The 17362-nt window shown below is 66.7% G+C and overlaps 1 protein-coding gene across 1 annotated transcript in view; it reads right to left on the bottom strand.

Moving 5' to 3' along the window:
- LOC137309230 (transmembrane and ubiquitin-like domain-containing protein 1) overlaps nucleotides 1-14498 on the bottom strand; it is a 37775-nt gene extending 23277 nt beyond the window's left edge. Inside the window, 1 exon segment of the mRNA XM_067977496.1 lies at nucleotides 14366-14498. The gene's annotated coding sequence lies outside the window, so the exon portion shown is untranslated.
- Between the last annotated feature and the right edge of the window lie 2864 nt (nucleotides 14499-17362).

The following is a 17362-nucleotide window of genomic DNA, read 5'->3' as shown; positions in this document are numbered from 1 at the left end:
TCGGGGCGGGCGAGGGGGGGTCGGGGCGGGCGAGGGGGGTCGGGGCGGGCGAGGGGGGGTCGGGGCGGGCGAGGGGGGGTCGGGGCGGGCGAGGGGGGGGTCGGGGCGGGCGAGGGGGGGTCGGGGCGGGCGAGGGGGGGTCGGGGCGGGCGAGGGGGGGTCGGGGCGGGCGAGGGGGGGTCGGGCGGGCGAGGGGGGGTCGGGGCGGGCGAGGGGGGGGTCGGGGCGGGCGAGGGGGGGTCGGGGCGGGCGAGGGGGGGTCGGGGCGGGCGAGGGGGGGTCGGGGCGGGCGAGGGGGGGTCGGGGCGGGCGAGGGGGGGGTCGGGGCGGGCGAGGGGGGGTCGGGGCGGGCGAGGGGGGGTCGGGGCGGGCGAGGGGGGGTCGGGGCGGGCGAGGGGGGGTCGGGGCGGGCGAGGGGGGGTCGGGGCGGGCGAGGGGGGGTCGGGGCGGGCGAGGGGGGGTCGGGGCGGGCGAGGGGGGGGGCGGGGTCGGGGCGGGCGAGGGGGGGTCGGGGCGGGCGAGGGGGGGTCGGGGCGGGCGAGGGGGGGTCGGGGCGGGCGAGGGGGGGTCGGGGCGGGCGAGGGGGGGGTCGGGGGCGGGCGAGGGGGGGTCGGGGCGGGCGAGGGGGGGTCGGGGCGGGCGAGGGGGGGTCGGGGCGGGCGAGGGGGGGTCGGGGCGGGCGAGGGGGGGTCGGGGCGGGCGAGGGGGGGTCGGGGCGGGCGAGGGGGGGTCGGGGCGGGCGAGGGGGGGTCGGGGCGGGCGAGGGGGGGTCGGGGCGGGCGAGGGGGGGTCGGGGCGGGCGAGGGGGGGTCGGGGCGGGCGAGGGGGGGTCGGGGCGGGCGAGGGGGGGTCGGGGCGGGCGAGGGGGGGTCGGGGCGGGCGAGGGGGGGTCGGGGCGGGCGAGGGGGGTCGGGGCGGGCGAGGGGGGGTCGGGGCGGGCGAGGGGGGGTCGGGGCGGGCGAGGGGGGTCGGGGCGGGCGAGGGGGGTCGGGGCGGGCGAGGGGGGTCGGGGCGGGCGAGGGGGGGTCGGGGCGGGCGAGGGGGGGTCGGGGCGGGCGAGGGGGGTCGGGGCGGGCGAGGGGGGTCGGGCGGGCGAGGGGGGTCGGGGCGGGCGAGGGGGGGTCGGGGCGGGCGAGGGGGGGTCGGGGCGGGCGAGGGGGGGTCGGGGCGGGCGAGGGGGGTCGGGGCGGGCGAGGGGGGGTCGGGGCGGGCGAGGGGGGGTCGGGGCGGGCGAGGGGGGGTCGGGGCGGGCGAGGGGGGGTCGGGGCGGGCGAGGGGGGGTCGGGGCGGGCGAGGGGGGGTCGGGGCGGGCGAGGGGGGGTCGGGGCGGGCGAGGGGGGGTCGGGGCGGGCGAGGGGGGGTCGGGGCGGCGAGGGGGGGTCGGGGCGGGCGAGGGGGGGTCGGGGCGGGCGAGGGGGGGTCGGGGCGGGCGAGGGGGGGTCGGGCGGGCGAGGGGGGTCGGGGCGGGCGAGGGGGGGTCGGGGCGGGCGAGGGGGGGTCGGGGCGGGCGAGGGGGGGTCGGGGCGGGCGAGGGGGGGTCGGGGCGGGCGAGGGGGGGTCGGGGCGGGCGAGGGGGGGTCGGGGCGGGCGAGGGGGGGTCGGGGCGGGCGAGGGGGGGTCGGGGCGGGCGAGGGGGGGTCGGGGCGGGCGAGGGGGGGTCGGGGCGGGCGAGGGGGGGTCGGGGCGGGCGAGGGGGGGTCGGGGCGGGCGAGGGGGGGTCGGGGCGGGCGAGGGGGGGTCGGGGCGGGCGAGGGGGGGTCGGGGCGGGCGAGGGGGGGTCGGGGCGGGCGAGGGGGGGTCGGGGCGGGCGAGGGGGGGTCGGGGCGGGCGAGGGGGGGTCGGGGCGGGCGAGGGGGGGTCGGGGCGGGCGAGGGGGGGTCGGGGCGGGCGAGGGGGGGTCGGGGCGGGCGAGGGGGGGTCGGGGCGGGCGAGGGGGGGTCGGGGCGGGCGAGGGGGGTCGGGGCGGGCGAGGGGGGGTCGGGGCGGGCGAGGGGGGGTCGGGGCGGGCGAGGGGGGGTCGGGGCGGGCGAGGGGGGGTCGGGGCGGGCGAGGGGGGGTCGGGGCGGGCGAGGGGGGGTCGGGGCGGGCGAGGGGGGGTCGGGGCGGGCGAGGGGGGGTCGGGGCGGGCGAGGGGGGGTCGGGGCGGGCGAGGGGGGGTCGGGGCGGGCGAGGGGGGTCGGGGCGGGCGAGGGGGGGTCGGGGCGGGCGAGGGGGGTCGGGGCGGGCGAGGGGGGGTCGGGGCGGGCGAGGGGGGGTCGGGGCGGGCGAGGGGGGGTCGGGGCGGGCGAGGGGGGGTCGGGGCGGGCGAGGGGGGGTCGGGGCGGGCGAGGGGGGGTCGGGGCGGGCGAGGGGGGGTCGGGGCGGGCGAGGGGGGGTCGGGGCGGGCGAGGGGGGGTCGGGGCGGGCGAGGGGGGGTCGGGGCGGGCGAGGGGGGGTCGGGGCGGGCGAGGGGGGGTCGGGGCGGGCGAGGGGGGGTCGGGGCGGGCGAGGGGGGGTCGGGGCGGGCGAGGGGGGGTCGGGGCGGGCGAGGGGGGGTCGGGGCGGGCGAGGGGGGGTCGGGGCGGGCGAGGGGGGGTCGGGGCGGGCGAGGGGGGGTCGGGGCGGGCGAGGGGGGGTCGGGGCGGGCGAGGGGGGGTCGGGGCGGGCGAGGGGGGTCGGGGCGGGCGAGGGGGGTCGGGGCGGGCGAGGGGGGGTCGGGGCGGGCGAGGGGGGGTCGGGGCGGGCGAGGGGGGGTCGGGGCGGGCGAGGGGGGGTCGGGGCGGGCGAGGGGGGGTCGGGGCGGGCGAGGGGGGGTCGGGGCGGGCGAGGGGGTCGGGCGGGCGAGGGGGGGTCGGGGCGGGCGAGGGGGGTCGGGGCGGGCGAGGGGGGGTCGGGGCGGGCGAGGGGGGGTCGGGGCGGGCGAGGGGGGGTCGGGGCGGGCGAGGGGGGGTCGGGGCGGGCGAGGGGGGTCGGGCGGGCGAGGGGGGGTCGGGGCGGGCGAGGGGGGGTCGGGGCGGGCGAGGGGGGGTCGGGGCGGGCGAGGGGGGGTCGGGGCGGGCGAGGGGGGTCGGGGCGGGCGAGGGGGGGTCGGGGCGGGCGAGGGGGGGTCGGGGCGGGCGAGGGGGGGTCGGGGCGGGCGAGGGGGGGTCGGGGCGGGCGAGGGGGGGTCGGGGCGGGCGAGGGGGGGTCGGGGCGGGCGAGGGGGGGTCGGGGCGGGCGAGGGGGGGTCGGGGCGGGCGAGGGGGGGTCGGGGCGGGCGAGGGGGGGTCGGGGCGGGCGGGGGGGTCGGGGCGGGCGAGGGGGGGTCGGGGCGGGCGAGGGGGGGTCGGGGCGGGCGAGGGGGGGTCGGGGCGGGCGAGGGGGGGTCGGGGCGGGCGAGGGGGGGTCGGGGCGGGCGAGGGGGGGTCGGGGCGGGCGAGGGGGGGTCGGGGCGGGCGAGGGGGGGTCGGGGCGGGCGAGGGGGGGTCGGGGCGGGCGAGGGGGGTCGGGGCGGGCGAGGGGGGTCGGGGCGGGCGAGGGGGGGTCGGGGCGGGCGAGGGGGGGTCGGGGCGGGCGAGGGGGGGTCGGGGCGGGCGAGGGGGGTCGGGCGGCGAGGGGGGGTCGGGGCGGGCGAGGGGGGTCGGGGCGGGCGAGGGGGGGTCGGGGCGGGCGAGGGGGGGTCGGGGCGGGCGAGGGGGGGTCGGGGCGGGCGAGGGGGGGTCGGGGCGGGCGAGGGGGGGTCGGGGCGGGCGAGGGGGGGTCGGGGCGGGCGAGGGGGGGTCGGGGCGGGCGAGGGGGGGTCGGGGCGGGCGAGGGGGGGTCGGGGCGGGCGAGGGGGGGTCGGGGCGGGCGAGGGGGGGTCGGGGCGGGCGAGGGGGGTCGGGGCGGGCGAGGGGGGTCGGGGCGGGCGAGGGGGGTCGGGGCGGGCGAGGGGGGGTCGGGGCGGGCGAGGGGGGGTCGGGGCGGGCGAGGGGGGGTCGGGGCGGGCGAGGGGGGTCGGCGGCGAGGGGGTCGGGGCGGGCGAGGGGGGGTCGGGGCGGGCGAGGGGGGGTCGGGGCGGGCGAGGGGGGTCGGGGCGGGCGAGGGGGGGTCGGGGCGGGCGAGGGGGGGTCGGGGCGGGCGAGGGGGGTCGGGGCGGGCGAGGGGGGGTCGGGGCGGGCGAGGGGGGGTCGGGGCGGGCGAGGGGGGGTCGGGCGGGCGAGGGGGGTCGGGGCGGGCGAGGGGGGGTCGGGGCGGGCGAGGGGGGGTCGGGGCGGGCGAGGGGGGGTCGGGGCGGGCGAGGGGGGTCGGGGCGGGCGAGGGGGGGTCGGGGCGGGCGAGGGGGGGTCGGGGCGGGCGAGGGGGGGTCGGGGCGGGCGAGGGGGGGTCGGGGCGGGCGAGGGGGGGTCGGGGCGGGCGAGGGGGGGTCGGGGCGGGCGAGGGGGGGTCGGGGCGGGCGAGGGGGGGTCGGGGCGGGCGAGGGGGGTCGGGGCGGGCGAGGGGGGGTCGGGCGCGGGCGAGGGGGGGTCGGGGCGGGCGAGGGGGGGTCGGGGCGGGCGAGGGGGGGTCGGGGCGGGCGAGGGGGGGTCGGGGCGGGCGAGGGGGGGTCGGGGCGGGCGAGGGGGGGTCGGGGCGGGCGAGGGGGGGTCGGGGCGGGCGAGGGGGGTCGGGGCGGGCGAGGGGGGGTCGGGGCGGGCGAGGGGGGGTCGGGGCGGGCGAGGGGGGGTCGGGGCGGGCGAGGGGGGGTCGGGGCGGGCGAGGGGGGGTCGGGGCGGGCGAGGGGGGGTCGGGGCGGGCGAGGGGGGGTCGGGGCGGGCGAGGGGGGGTCGGGGCGGGCGAGGGGGGTCGGGGCGGGCGAGGGGGGGTCGGGGCGGGCGAGGGGGGGTCGGGGCGGGCGAGGGGGGGTCGGGCGGGCGAGGGGGGGTCGGGGCGGGCGAGGGGGGGTCGGGCGGGCGAGGGGGGTCGGGCGGGCGAGGGGGGGTCGGGGCGGGCGAGGGGGGGTCGGGGCGGGCGAGGGGGGGTCGGGGCGGGCGAGGGGGGGTCGGGGCGGGCGAGGGGGGGTCGGGGCGGGCGAGGGGGGGTCGGGGCGGGCGAGGGGGGGTCGGGGCGGGCGAGGGGGGGTCGGGGCGGGCGAGGGGGGGTCGGGGCGGGCGAGGGGGGGTCGGGGCGGGCGAGGGGGGGTCGGGCGGGCGAGGGGGGGTCGGGGCGGGCGAGGGGGGGTCGGGGCGGGCGAGGGGGGGTCGGGCGGCGAGGGGGGTCGGGGCGGGAGGGGGGGTCGGGGCGGGCGAGGGGGGTCGGGCGGGCGAGGGGGGGTCGGGGCGGGCGAGGGGGGGTCGGGGCGGGCGAGGGGGGGTCGGGGCGGGCGAGGGGGGGTCGGGGCGGGCGAGGGGGGGTCGGGGCGGGCGAGGGGGGGTCGGGGCGGGCGAGGGGGGTCGGGCGGGCGAGGGGGGGTCGGGGCGGGCGAGGGGGGTCGGGGCGGGCGAGGGGGGGTCGGGGCGGGCGAGGGGGGGTCGGGGCGGGCGAGGGGGGGTCGGGGCGGGCGAGGGGGGTCGGGCGGCGGGGGGGTCGGGGCGGGCGAGGGGGGTCGGGCGGGCGAGGGGGGGTCGGGGCGGGCGAGGGGGGGTCGGGGCGGGCGAGGGGGGGTCGGGGCGGGCGAGGGGGGTCGGGCGGGCGAGGGGGGGTCGGGGCGGGCGAGGGGGGGTCGGGGCGGGCGAGGGGGGTCGGGGCGGGCGAGGGGGGTCGGGGTGGCGAGGGGGGGTCGGGGTGGGCGAGGGGGGGTCGGGGTGGGCGAGGGGGGGTCGGGGTGGGCGAGGGGGGGTCGGGGTGGGCGAGGGGGGTCGGGGTGGGCGAGGGGGGGTCGGGGTGGGCGAGGGGGGGTCGGGGTGGGCGAGGGGGGGTCGGGGTGGGCGAGGGGGGGTCGGGGTGGGCGAGGGGGGGTCGGGGTGGGCGAGGGGGGGTCGGGGTGGCGAGGGGGGGTCGGGGTGGGCGAGGGGGGGTCGGGGTGGGCGAGGGGGGGTCGGGGTGGGCGAGGGGGGTCGGGGTGGGCGAGGGGGGTCGGGGTGGGCGAGGGGGGGTCGGGGTGGGCGAGGGGGGGTCGGGGTGGGCGAGGGGGGGTCGGGGTGGGCGAGGGGGGGTCGGGGTGGGCGAGGGGGGGTCGGGGTGGGCGAGGGGGGGTCGGGGTGGGCGAGGGGGGGTCGGGGTGGGCGAGGGGGGTCGGGGTGGGCGAGGGGGGTCGGGGTGGGCGAGGGGGGGTCGGGGTGGGCGAGGGGGGGTCGGGGTGGGCGAGGGGGGGTCGGGGTGGGCGAGGGGGGGTCGGGTGGGCGAGGGGGGGTCGGGGTGGGCGAGGGGGGTCGGGGTGGGCGAGGGGGGGTCGGGGTGGGCGAGGGGGGGTCGGGGTGGGCGAGGGGGGGTCGGGGTGGGCGAGGGGGGGTCGGGGTGGGCGAGGGGGGTCGGGGTGGGCGAGGGGGGGTCGGGGTGGGCGAGGGGGGGTCGGGGTGGGCGAGGGGGGGTCGGGGTGGGCGAGGGGGGGTCGGGGTGGGCGAGGGGGGTCGGGGTGGGCGAGGGGGGGTCGGGGTGGGCGAGGGGGGGTCGGGGTGGGCGAGGGGGGGTCGGGGTGGGCGAGGGGGGGTCGGGGTGGGCGAGGGGGGTCGGGGTGGGCGAGGGGGGGTCGGGGTGGGCGAGGGGGGGTCGGGGTGGGCGAGGGGGGGTCGGGGTGGGCGAGGGGGGGTCGGGGTGGGCGAGGGGGGGTCGGGGTGGGCGAGGGGGGTCGGGGTGGGCGAGGGGGGGTCGGGGTGGGCGAGGGGGGGTCGGGGTGGGCGAGGGGGGGTCGGGGTGGGCGAGGGGGGTCGGGGTGGGCGAGGGGGTCGGGGGCGAGGGGGGTCGGGTGGGCGAGGGGGGGTCGGGGTGGGCGAGGGGGGGTCGGGGTGGGCGAGGGGGGTCGGGGTGGGCGAGGGGGGGTCGGGGTGGGCGAGGGGGGGTCGGGGTGGGCGAGGGGGGGTCGGGGTGGGCGAGGGGGGTCGGGGTGGGCGAGGGGGGGTCGGGGTGGGCGAGGGGGGGTCGGGGTGGGCGAGGGGGGGTCGGGGTGGGCGAGGGGGGTCGGGGTGGGCGAGGGGGGGTCGGGGTGGGCGAGGGGGGGTCGGGGTGGGCGAGGGGGGGTCGGGGTGGGCGAGGGGGGGTCGGGGTGGGCGAGGGGGGGTCGGGGTGGGCGAGGGGGGTCGGGGTGGGCGAGGGGGGGTCGGGTGGGCGAGGGGGGTCGGGGTGGGCGAGGGGGGGTCGGGGTGGGCGAGGGGGGGTCGGGGGTGGGCGAGGGGGGGTCGGGGTGGGCGAGGGGGGGTCGGGGTGGGCGAGGGGGGTCGGGGTGGGCGAGGGGGGTCGGGGTGGGCGAGGGGGGTCGGGGTGGGCGAGGGGGGGTCGGGGTGGGCGAGGGGGGTCGGGGTGGGCGAGGGGGGGTCGGGGTGGGCGAGGGGGGGTCGGGGTGGGCGAGGGGGGGTCGGGGTGGGCGAGGGGGGGTCGGGTGGGCGAGGGGGGGTCGGGGTGGGCGAGGGGGGGTCGGGGTGGGCGAGGGGGGGGTCGGGGTGGGCGAGGGGGGGTCGGGGTGGGCGAGGGGGGGGTCGGGGTGGGCGAGGGGGGGTCGGGGTGGGCGAGGGGGGGTCGGGGTGGGCGAGGGGGGGTCGGGGTGGGCGAGGGGGGGTCGGGGTGGGCGAGGGGGGGTCGGGGTGGGCGAGGGGGGGTCGGGGTGGGCGAGGGGGGGTCGGGGTGGGCGAGGGGGGGGTCGGGGTGGGCGAGGGGGGGTCGGGGTGGGCGAGGGGGGGTCGGGGTGGGTGAGGGGGGGGGGGGTCGGGGTGGGTGAGGGGGGGGGTCGGGGTGGGTGGGGGGGGGGTCGGGGTGGGTGAGGGGGGGTCGGGGGTCGGGGTGGGTGAGGGGGGTCGGGGGTCGGGGTGGGTGAGGGGGGGTCGGGGGTCGGGGTGGGTGAGGGGGGGTCGGGGGTCGGGGTGGGTGAGGGGGGGTCAGGGGTCGGGGTGGGTGAGGGGGGGTCGGGGGTCGGGGTGGGTGAGGGGGGGTCGGGGGTCGGGGTGGGTGAGGGGGGGTCAGGGGTCGGGGTGGGTGAGGGGGGGTCGGGGGTCGGGGGTGAGTTCAGTTTCTGCCACCCACCACTTTGAGAAAAATCCAAGTGTGACATCATAGGGAAACACGGAAGTGATTGGTTCGTGAGTATTTGACTCATTTAACTTTAAAAACTAGTGTAACTTAGTAATTGTAAGGTTTTAGTGGTAGTAGAAGGTTTACTAGCAGTTGTAAAGCTTACTGGGAGTAGTAGGGTTTATAAATTGAATTTAATTAAGAAAAATAATAAATGAATTAACACATAATAAAGATGACGGGGCAGGTGATGTGCAGCGACTGCAGAATGTGGGAGCTCCTGGACCCCAGTGTGATCCGGGCAAACAACGTCTGCAGTCAGTGTCTGCGGCTCGAGGAGCTTCGACTCAGAGTCATTGAGCTGGAGGTCGAGCTGCAGACACTGCGACAGATCAGGGAGGGGGAAAAATACCTGGACACTCGGTTCGAGGAGGCGGTCACACCCCTGAGGATAGGGTGGTCTGAATTGGTCAGTGGTCAGGGACAGGAGGCTGTGACTGCGAACGAGGCAGGTCAGGGGATCGAGGAGGGAGAAGTGGAGGAGCCTCAGCCTTTGCAATTGTCCAACAGGCTTGAGGTGTTTGCAGCCTGTATGGACGAAAGCGGGGGCTGCAGGGTGGATGAGCAAACTGACCGTGGCACCATGGTACATGAAGCCATTCAAGCGGGGGTGTGGGGGGAGTCAGTGGGATTGTCGTGGTGGTAGAGGTCAGTATAGTCAGGGGGACAGACACAGTTCTGTACAGCCGAGAACGAGAGCCCAGAAGGCTGTGTTGCCTGCCCGGTGCCAGGGTTTGGGACATCTGCTCTGGGCTGGAGAGGAACTTGCAGTGGGAGGGGGAGGATCCAGTTGTCTTGGTCCACGTAGGTACCAACGACACAGGTCGGACAAGGGAAGAGGTTCTGCTTGGAGAGTATGATCAGCTCGGGGCTAAATTAAAAAGCAGAACCTCAAAAGTAATAATCTCTGGATTATTACCTGAGCCACGAGCAAATTGGCATCGGGTAAATAAGATTAGAGAGTTAAATTCGTAGCTCAAAGATTGTTGTGGGAGAAATGGGTTTCGATTCATGGGGCACTGGCACCAGTACTGGGGAAAGTGGGAGCTGTACCGTTGGGACGGGCTTCATCTGAACCGTGCTGGGGCCAGTGTTCTGGCGAATCGTATAACTAGAGCGGTAGAGAGGGCTTTAAACTAAATAATGGTGGCAAGGGATCAAGTAAGGGAAGATGTGATAAATTAACGAAAGAAAACAAGGCAAGAGAGCAAGGGAGCAATAAGGGAAATGATAATCAGAGGGTGGCAGGAAGGGACAGAGCATGCAAACTGAAGAGTGCGCCAGCAGATAAGGCTAGAGGTTGCAAAAATAGTAAAAAGACAGCACTAAAGGCTTTGTATCTGAATGCGCGAAGCATTCGTAACAAAATGGATGAATTGACAGCTCAAAAAGAAATAAATATCTACGATCTGATAGCCATTACAGAGACATGGCTGCAAGATGACAAAGGCTGGAATCTGAATATTCAAGGGTACTTGGCATTTCGGAAGGACAGGAAGCTCGGAAAAGATGGAGGGGTCGCTCTGTTAATTAACATCTGTTCTGGGGAAAATGCTGGAGTCTATAATTAAGGATAGGGTGACTGAACACCACGAGAAATTTCAGTTAATCAGAGAGAGTCAGCATGGATTTGTGAAAGGTAGGTCGTGCCTGACAAACCTGATTAAATTTTTTGAAGAGGTGACTAAGGTAGTGGACAGGGGAATGTCAATGGATGTTATTTATATGGACTTCCAGAAGGCATTTGGTGAAGTCCCACATAAGAGACTGTTAGCTAAGATAGAAGCCCATGGAATTGAGGGAAAAGTACGGACTTGGTTAGGAAGTTGGCTGAGCGAAAGGCGACAGAGAGTCGGGATAATGGGTAGGTACTCACATTGGCAGGATGTGACTAGTGGAGTCCCGCAGGGATCTGTCTTGGGGCCTCAATTATTCACAATATTTATTAACGACTTAGATGAAGGCATAGAAAGTCTCATATCTAAGTTTGCCAATGACACAAAGATTGGTGGCATTGTAAGCAGTGTAGATGAAAACATAAAATTACAAAGGGATATTGATAGATTAGGTGAATGGGCAAAACTGTGACAAATGTGAGGTCATCCACTTTGGATCAAAAAAGGATAGAACAGGGTACTTTCTAAATGGTAAAAAGTTAAAAACAGTAGATGTCCAAAGGGACTTAGGGGTTCAGGTACATAGATCATTGAAGTGTCATGAACAGGTGCAGAAAATAATCAATAAGGCTAATGGAAAGCTGGCCTTTGTATCTAGAGGACTGGAGTACAAGGGGGCAGAAGTTATGCTGCAGCTATACAAAACCCTGGTTAGACCGCACCTGGAGTACTGTGAGCAGTTCTGGGCACCGCACCTTCGGAAGGACATATTGGCCTTGGAGGGAGTGCAGCGTAGGTTTACTAGAATGATACCCGGACTTAAGGGTTAAGTTACGAGGAGAGATTACACAAATTGGGGTTGTATTTTCTGGAGTTTCGAAGGTTAAGGGGTGATCTGATCGAAGTTTAAGATATAAAGGGCAACGGATAGGGTGGATAGAGAGAAACTATTTCCGCTGGTTGGGGATTCTAGGAGTAGGGGGCACAGTCTAAAAATTAGAGCCAGACCTTTCAGGAGCGAGATTAGAAAACATTAGAAAACATTTCTACACACAAAGGGTGGTAGAAGTTTGGAACTCTCTTCCGCAAACGGCAATTGATACTAGCTCAATTGCTAAATTTAAATGTGAGATAGATAGCTTTTTGGCAACCAAAGGTATTAAGGGATATGGGCCAAAGGCAGGTATATGGAGTTAGATCACAGATCAGCCATGATCTTATCAAATGGCGGAGCAGGCACGAGGGGCTGAATGGCCTACTCCTGTTTCTATGTTCCTAAAAATGACATGAGTATAATAGAGAGAAATGACCTTAGTTCGAAAGACCAAGATGTAGAATCAGTTTGGGTAGAGATAGGTAGCAGTAAAGGCAAGAAGTCACTTGTGGGAGTTGTTTATAGGACCCCTAACAGTAACCACACTGTACGACAGGGTATACAGGAAGAAATAATGGGGGCTTGTGAGAAAGGAACAGCGATAATCATGGGTGATTTTAATCTTCATATAGATTGGAAGAATCTGATTGACAAAGGTAGCCTGGTAGATGAGATCACAGAGTGCTTTCGGGGCAGTTTCTTCGAGCAGCACGTTCTAGAGCCAGAGAGCAGGCAATTCCAGATCTGGTAATGTGTAATGAGGCAGGAATAATTAATGACCTCATTGTAAAGGAGCCTCTCGGTAGCAGTGATCATAATATGATTGAATTTCATATTCCGTTTGAGGGAGAGAAGAGTAAGTCTAAGACGAGTGTTTTAAACATAAATAAGGACAATTATGAGGGCATGAAGACAGAGCTGGCTAAAGTGAACTGGGAAATTAGGCTAAGGGATAGGTCAGTAGAGATGCACTGGCTGACAGTTAATGAAATATTTCATAACACTCAGCAAAGATACATTCCCGTGAGAAAGAAAGACTCTGGGGGAAAGACGTACCATCCGTGGCTAACTAAGGAAGTTAAAGATAGTATCAAATTGAAAGAAAAAACATGCAATTCCGCAAAGATTAGTGGCAGGTCAGAAGATTAGACAGAATATAATAAACAGCAAAGAATGACTAAAAGAGTAATAAGGAGGGAGAAATGAGAGTACGAGAGAAAGGTAGCTAGAAATATAAAAAGATAGTAAAAGTTTCCACAGGTATTTAAAAAGGAAAAGAGTAAGTAAAGTGAGTGTTGGTCCTCCAGAGAGTGAGTCTGGGGAATTAATAATGGAGAATAAGGAAATGGCGGATGAATTGAACAGATATTTTGCGTCCGTCTTCACTGTAGAGGATACAAATAACATGCCAGAAATAACTGTGAATCAAGAGGTGAAAGGAAGGGAGGAACTTAAAACATTTACAATCACCGGGGAAAGGGTTCTGAAAAAATTATTAGAACTCAAAGCTGACAAGTCCCCAGGTCCTGACGGACTTCATCCGAGGGTCTTAAAAGAAGTGGCTGCAGAGATAGTAGATGCATCGGTATTAATTTTCCAAAATTCCCTAGATTCTGGAAGGGTCCCATCAGATTGGAAAATAGTGAATGTAACTCCTCTATTCAAGAAAGGAGGGAGACAGAAAGCAGGAAACTACAGGCCAGTTAGCTTAACATCTGTCATAGGGAAAATGCTAGAATCTATTATTAAGGAGGTTATAACAGGGCACTTAGAAAATCTCAATGCAATCAGGCAGAGTCAAAACAGCTTTGTGAAAGGGAAATCGTGTTTGACTAATTTATTAGAGTTCTTTGAGGAAGTAACAAGCAACGTGGATAAAGGGGATCCTGTGGATGTGGTGCACTTGGATTTCCAGAAGGCTTTTGTCAAGGTGCCACATCAAAGGCTACTACACAAAATAAGAGCTCATGGTGTAGGGGGTAACATATTAGCATGGATAAAGGATTGGTTAGCTAACAGGAAACAGAGAGTAGGCATAAATGGGTCATTTTCAGGTTGCAAGATGTAACGAGTGGAGTGCCACAGGGATCAGTGCTTGGGCCTCAACTATTTACAATCTATATCAATGACTTGGATGAAGGGACCGAATGTACAGTTGCTAAATTTGCTGATGACACAAAGGTAGGTGGGAAAGTAAATTGTGAAGAGGAGATAAGGAGTCTGCAAAGGGATAGAGATAGGTTAAGTGAGTGGGCAAAAATTTGGCAGATGGAGTATAATGTGGGAAAATGTTTACTTGTCCACTTTGGCAGGAGGAATAGAAAAGCAGTATATTATTTAAATGGAGAGAGATTGCAGAACTCTGAGGTACAGAGGGATCTGGGTGTCCTTGTACATGAATCACAAAAGGTTAGTATGCAGGTACAGCAAGTGATTAGGAAGGCAAATGGAAAGTTGTCATTTATTGCAAGGGGAATGAAATATAAATGTAAGGAATCTTACAACACCAGGTTATAGTCCAACAGTTTTATTTGATTTTCAAATAAAACTGTTGGGACTATAACCTGGTGTTGTAAGATTCCTTACATTTGTCCACCCCAGTCCATCACCGGCATCTCCAAATAATGAAATATAAAAGTAGAGATATTTTGCGGCATTACCATCGCTGAATCCCGGGGGTCACCACTGACCAGAAACTAAACCGGGCCAGCTGCATAAATACTGTGGCTATGAGAGCAGGTCAGAGGCTGGGTATTCTGCGCCGAGTGACTCACCTCCTGACTCCCCAAAGCCTTTCCACCATCTACAAGGCACAAGTCAGGAGTGTGATGGAATACTCTCCACTTGCCTGGATGAGTGCAGCTCCAACAACTCTCAAGAAGCTCGACACCATCCAAGATAAAGCAGCCCATTTGATTGGCACCCCATCCACCACCCTAAACATTCACTCCCTTCACCACCGGCGCACAGTGGCTGCAGTGTGTACCATCCACAGGATGCACTGCAGCAACTCGCCAAGGCTTCTTCGACAGCACCTCCCAAACCCGCGACCTCTACCACCTAGAAGGACAAGAGCAGCAGGTACATGGGAACAACACCACCTGCACGTTCCCCTCCAAGTCACACACCATCCCGACTTGGAAATATATCACCGTTCCTTCATAGTCACTGGGTCAAAATCCTGGAACTCCCTTCCTAACAGCACTGTGGGAGAACCTTCACCACACGGACTGCAGCGGTTCAAGAAGGCGGCTCACCACCACCTTCTCAAGGGCAATTAGGGATGGGCAATAAATGCCGGCCTCGCCAGCGACGCCCACATCCCATGAATTAATTTTTTTAAGGTACCAGCCAATCTGTGCACAGTAAGATCCCAGTGATGGTGCGGGTTGAGGGAGGAATGTTGTCCGAGACACCGAGTCATGTTGTGCGAATCCTCCCGGCACCGAGCCCCCGAGAGGCAGCGCTCCCTCCGGGGGGCCCGGGGAGACCCGCAATGCGCCGACCCAGGGCTCGGGTCCGCCCCTGCTGGAGGAGCAATGACCGCGGATCACAGCAGGAGCCCGGGGCCCGGGGCCATTACTGGGCCCGCAGGATGGGCGCGGGAGCGGGGCCTCAGACCCAGAGCGCCGGGCCCCGGCTCGCGGCTCCGGCCTCCCCCGACCCCAGGGCCTAGTGTTGGGGGGGGGGGGGGGGGGGGAGGCCGGCCCCCAGGCCCGGGTCTTTCTGCGGTACTTACTGCGGCTGCCGGCGGCTCCATGGTTCTCCCGCTCGCCCGGGCCCAGGCGTCAGGCTCGGCCTAACCCACAGCGCAGCTTCCGGCCGCCACGCAACCGCAGACCGACGCACCGCGGGGCCTGACGTCATCACGAAAAACCCGCGCCGCCGACGCGTCTGGTCCTTGCCAGCCGTCACCGAATGACGTGCCCGCCCCCTGCTGTCGTCACGTGTTCGTGACGTCATATGCCGTGCCTGCCGGGATTTGTAGTTCGGAGATGAATCATCGCGCATGCGCACTGCCTTCGGGGATTATGTAACCAATGAGAGAGGAAAGGATTCCCCCCCCTCCCCCCTCCCCCCCCTCCCCCTCCCCCCCCTCCCCCCGCCCCCACACACACACCGACTCGGCGGGAGGGCGTCGGGGCCCAGGGGAGGAGGATCCCGGCAGCGCAGACAGCCTCAGGGCCCGAGGCGAGCAATGGCGGCAGGCCTACCCAGAGTCCAACGCGAATGGGAAACTCCTCTATAAAACTGACGGGAGCCGCGGCTTCAATGGGGCAGCTGCACGGCCGCTCGGACTGCTGGGACAGGCCGCCCGCCATGCAAGATTGCGACTCCCACTGATCCGCACAGGCTGATCCACAGCTTTCTCCACAGATACTGCCTGACCGGCGGACTCTTTCCAGCATTTTCTGCTTTTATTTCCCATTTATACAGAGCCTTTCAGTTAATGCATTTGGGGAGAGCAAACAAGGCAAGGGATCACACAATAAATGGGAGGATACTGAGAGGTGTAGAGGAAGTGAGGGACCTTGGAGTGCATGTCCACAGATCCCTGAAGGGTGCAGGCCAGGTAGATAAGGTGGTTAAGAGGGCATATGGAATACTTTCCTTTATTAGCCGAGGCATAGAATATAAGATCAGGGAGGTTATGCTGGAACTGTATAAAACACTAGTTAGGCCACAGCTTGAGTACTGTGTACAGTTCTGGTCACCACATTACAGGAAGGATGTGATTGCACTAGAGAGGGTACAGAGGAGATTTACGAGGATGTTGCCAGGACTGGAGAATTTTAGTTTGAGGAAAGATTGGACAGGCTGGGGTTGTTTTCTTTGGATCATAGGAGGCTGAGGGGAGATTTAATTGAGGTGTATAAAATTATGACAGGACGAGATGGAGTGGATAGGGAGGACCTATTTCCCTTAGCAGAGGAGTCAGTGACCAGGGGGCATAGATTTAAAGTGATTGGTAGAAGGATTAGAGGGGAGCTGAGGAGAAATGTTTTCACCCAGAGGGTGGTGGGGGTCTGGAACTCACTGCCTGAAAGGGTGGTAGAGGCAGAAAATCTCAACAAGAGTGCTTGGATAAGCACTTGAAGTGTTGTAACCTACAAGGCTACGGACACAAGTGCTGGAAAGTGAGATTAGGCTGCATAGCTCTTTTTGAGCCAGCACTGACACAATGGTCCGAATGGCCTCCGTCTGTGCCGTAAATTTCTTTGATTCACAACCTCAGGACATCCCAAAGTGCTTTACAACCAATTAAGTACTTTTTGAAGTGTTGTCACTGTTGTAATGCAGGAAATTTAAGCACAGCAAGATCCCACAGATATCAATGAGATAAATGTCCACATAATCTGTTTTTTAGTGGCGTAGGTTGAGGGATAAATATCGGCCAGGACACCAGGAAGAACTCCCCTGCTCTTCTTCGATTCTTGCCATGGGATCTATCTCATCCGAAAGGCAGCACCTCCGACAGTGCAGCGCTCCCTCAGTACTGACCCTCCGACAGTGCGGCGCTCCCTCAGTACTGACCCTCCGACAGTGCGGCGCTCCCTCAGTACTGACCCTCCGACAGTGCGGCGCTCCCTCAGTACTGACCCTCCGACAGTGCGGCGCTCCCTCAGTACTGACCCTCCGACAGTGCAGCGCTCCCTCAGTACTGACCCTCCGACAGTGCAGCGTTCCCTCAGTACTGACCCTCCGACAGTGCAGCGTTCCCTCAGTACTGACCCTCCGACAGTGCGGCGTTCCCTCAGTACTGCGCTGGAAGTGTCGGCCTGGATTATGTTTTCCAGTCTCTGGAGTGGTGTTTGAACCCACGACCTTCTGACTCAGAGATGAGAGAGCTACGGGTTAGGCCGACTCCTAAAGGACGGACACTGGACTGACTGGCGAGAGTTTGCAACCCATCGGAATTAGTGGGGCAGATTTAACTGTTCCAGCAATTTCTAAAATGTAAACCGGACACCAAAAGTCATTTTTTCCAGTGAAATTTTGTTTTTCCCATTTAATTCTCTGTCGCTTGTTATAGAAACATTATTGACTATGGGTTCAACTAATTTTCAGCAGCAATAAAACAACTATCACAACACAAGCCAACGTCCGACTGCCTGACCGACCGCTCTCCTGTTTTGGACTGGGTAAAGTGACAACCAGACCTCTCCCACCAAGTGAAGAAATCAGATCTCGAATATTGCAGATTGCCCTAAACGTGGATCAGTGGAGTAATTGTATTATTTGGAACTCTGTCTGATTTCCCCCCTCCCCCAGCCCAAGGGGTGCTGAGGCATAGAATCATAGAAAATAGGAGCAAGAGTAGGCCATTCGGGCCTTCGGGCCTGCTCCGCCATTCAAAATGATCATGGCTGATCGTCTAACTCAGTACCCTGTTCCTGCTTTTTCCCCACATCCCTTGATCCCTTTAACATTAAGAAATATATCTATCTCCTTCTTGAATACATCTAATGACTTGGCCTCCACTGCCTTCTGTGGTAGAGAATTCCACAGGTTCACCGCCCTCTGAGTGACGAAATTTCTCCTCATCTCTGTTCTAAATGGCACACCCCGTATCCTGAGACTGTGACCCCTGGTTCTGGACTCCCCAGCCATCGGGAACATCCTCCCTGCATCTGGTCTGTCTAGTCCTGTTAGAATTTTATATGTTTCGATGAGATCACCTCTCATTCTTCTAAACTCGAGTGAATATAGGCCGAGTCGACCCAATCTCTCCTCA

Source organism: Heptranchias perlo, chromosome 3, assembly GCF_035084215.1.
Source record: "Heptranchias perlo isolate sHepPer1 chromosome 3, sHepPer1.hap1, whole genome shotgun sequence".
NCBI lineage: Eukaryota > Metazoa > Chordata > Chondrichthyes > Hexanchiformes > Hexanchidae > Heptranchias > Heptranchias perlo.
Note: the sequence above shows the minus strand (reverse complement) of the source record. Positions and strands in the feature narration are given on the sequence as shown.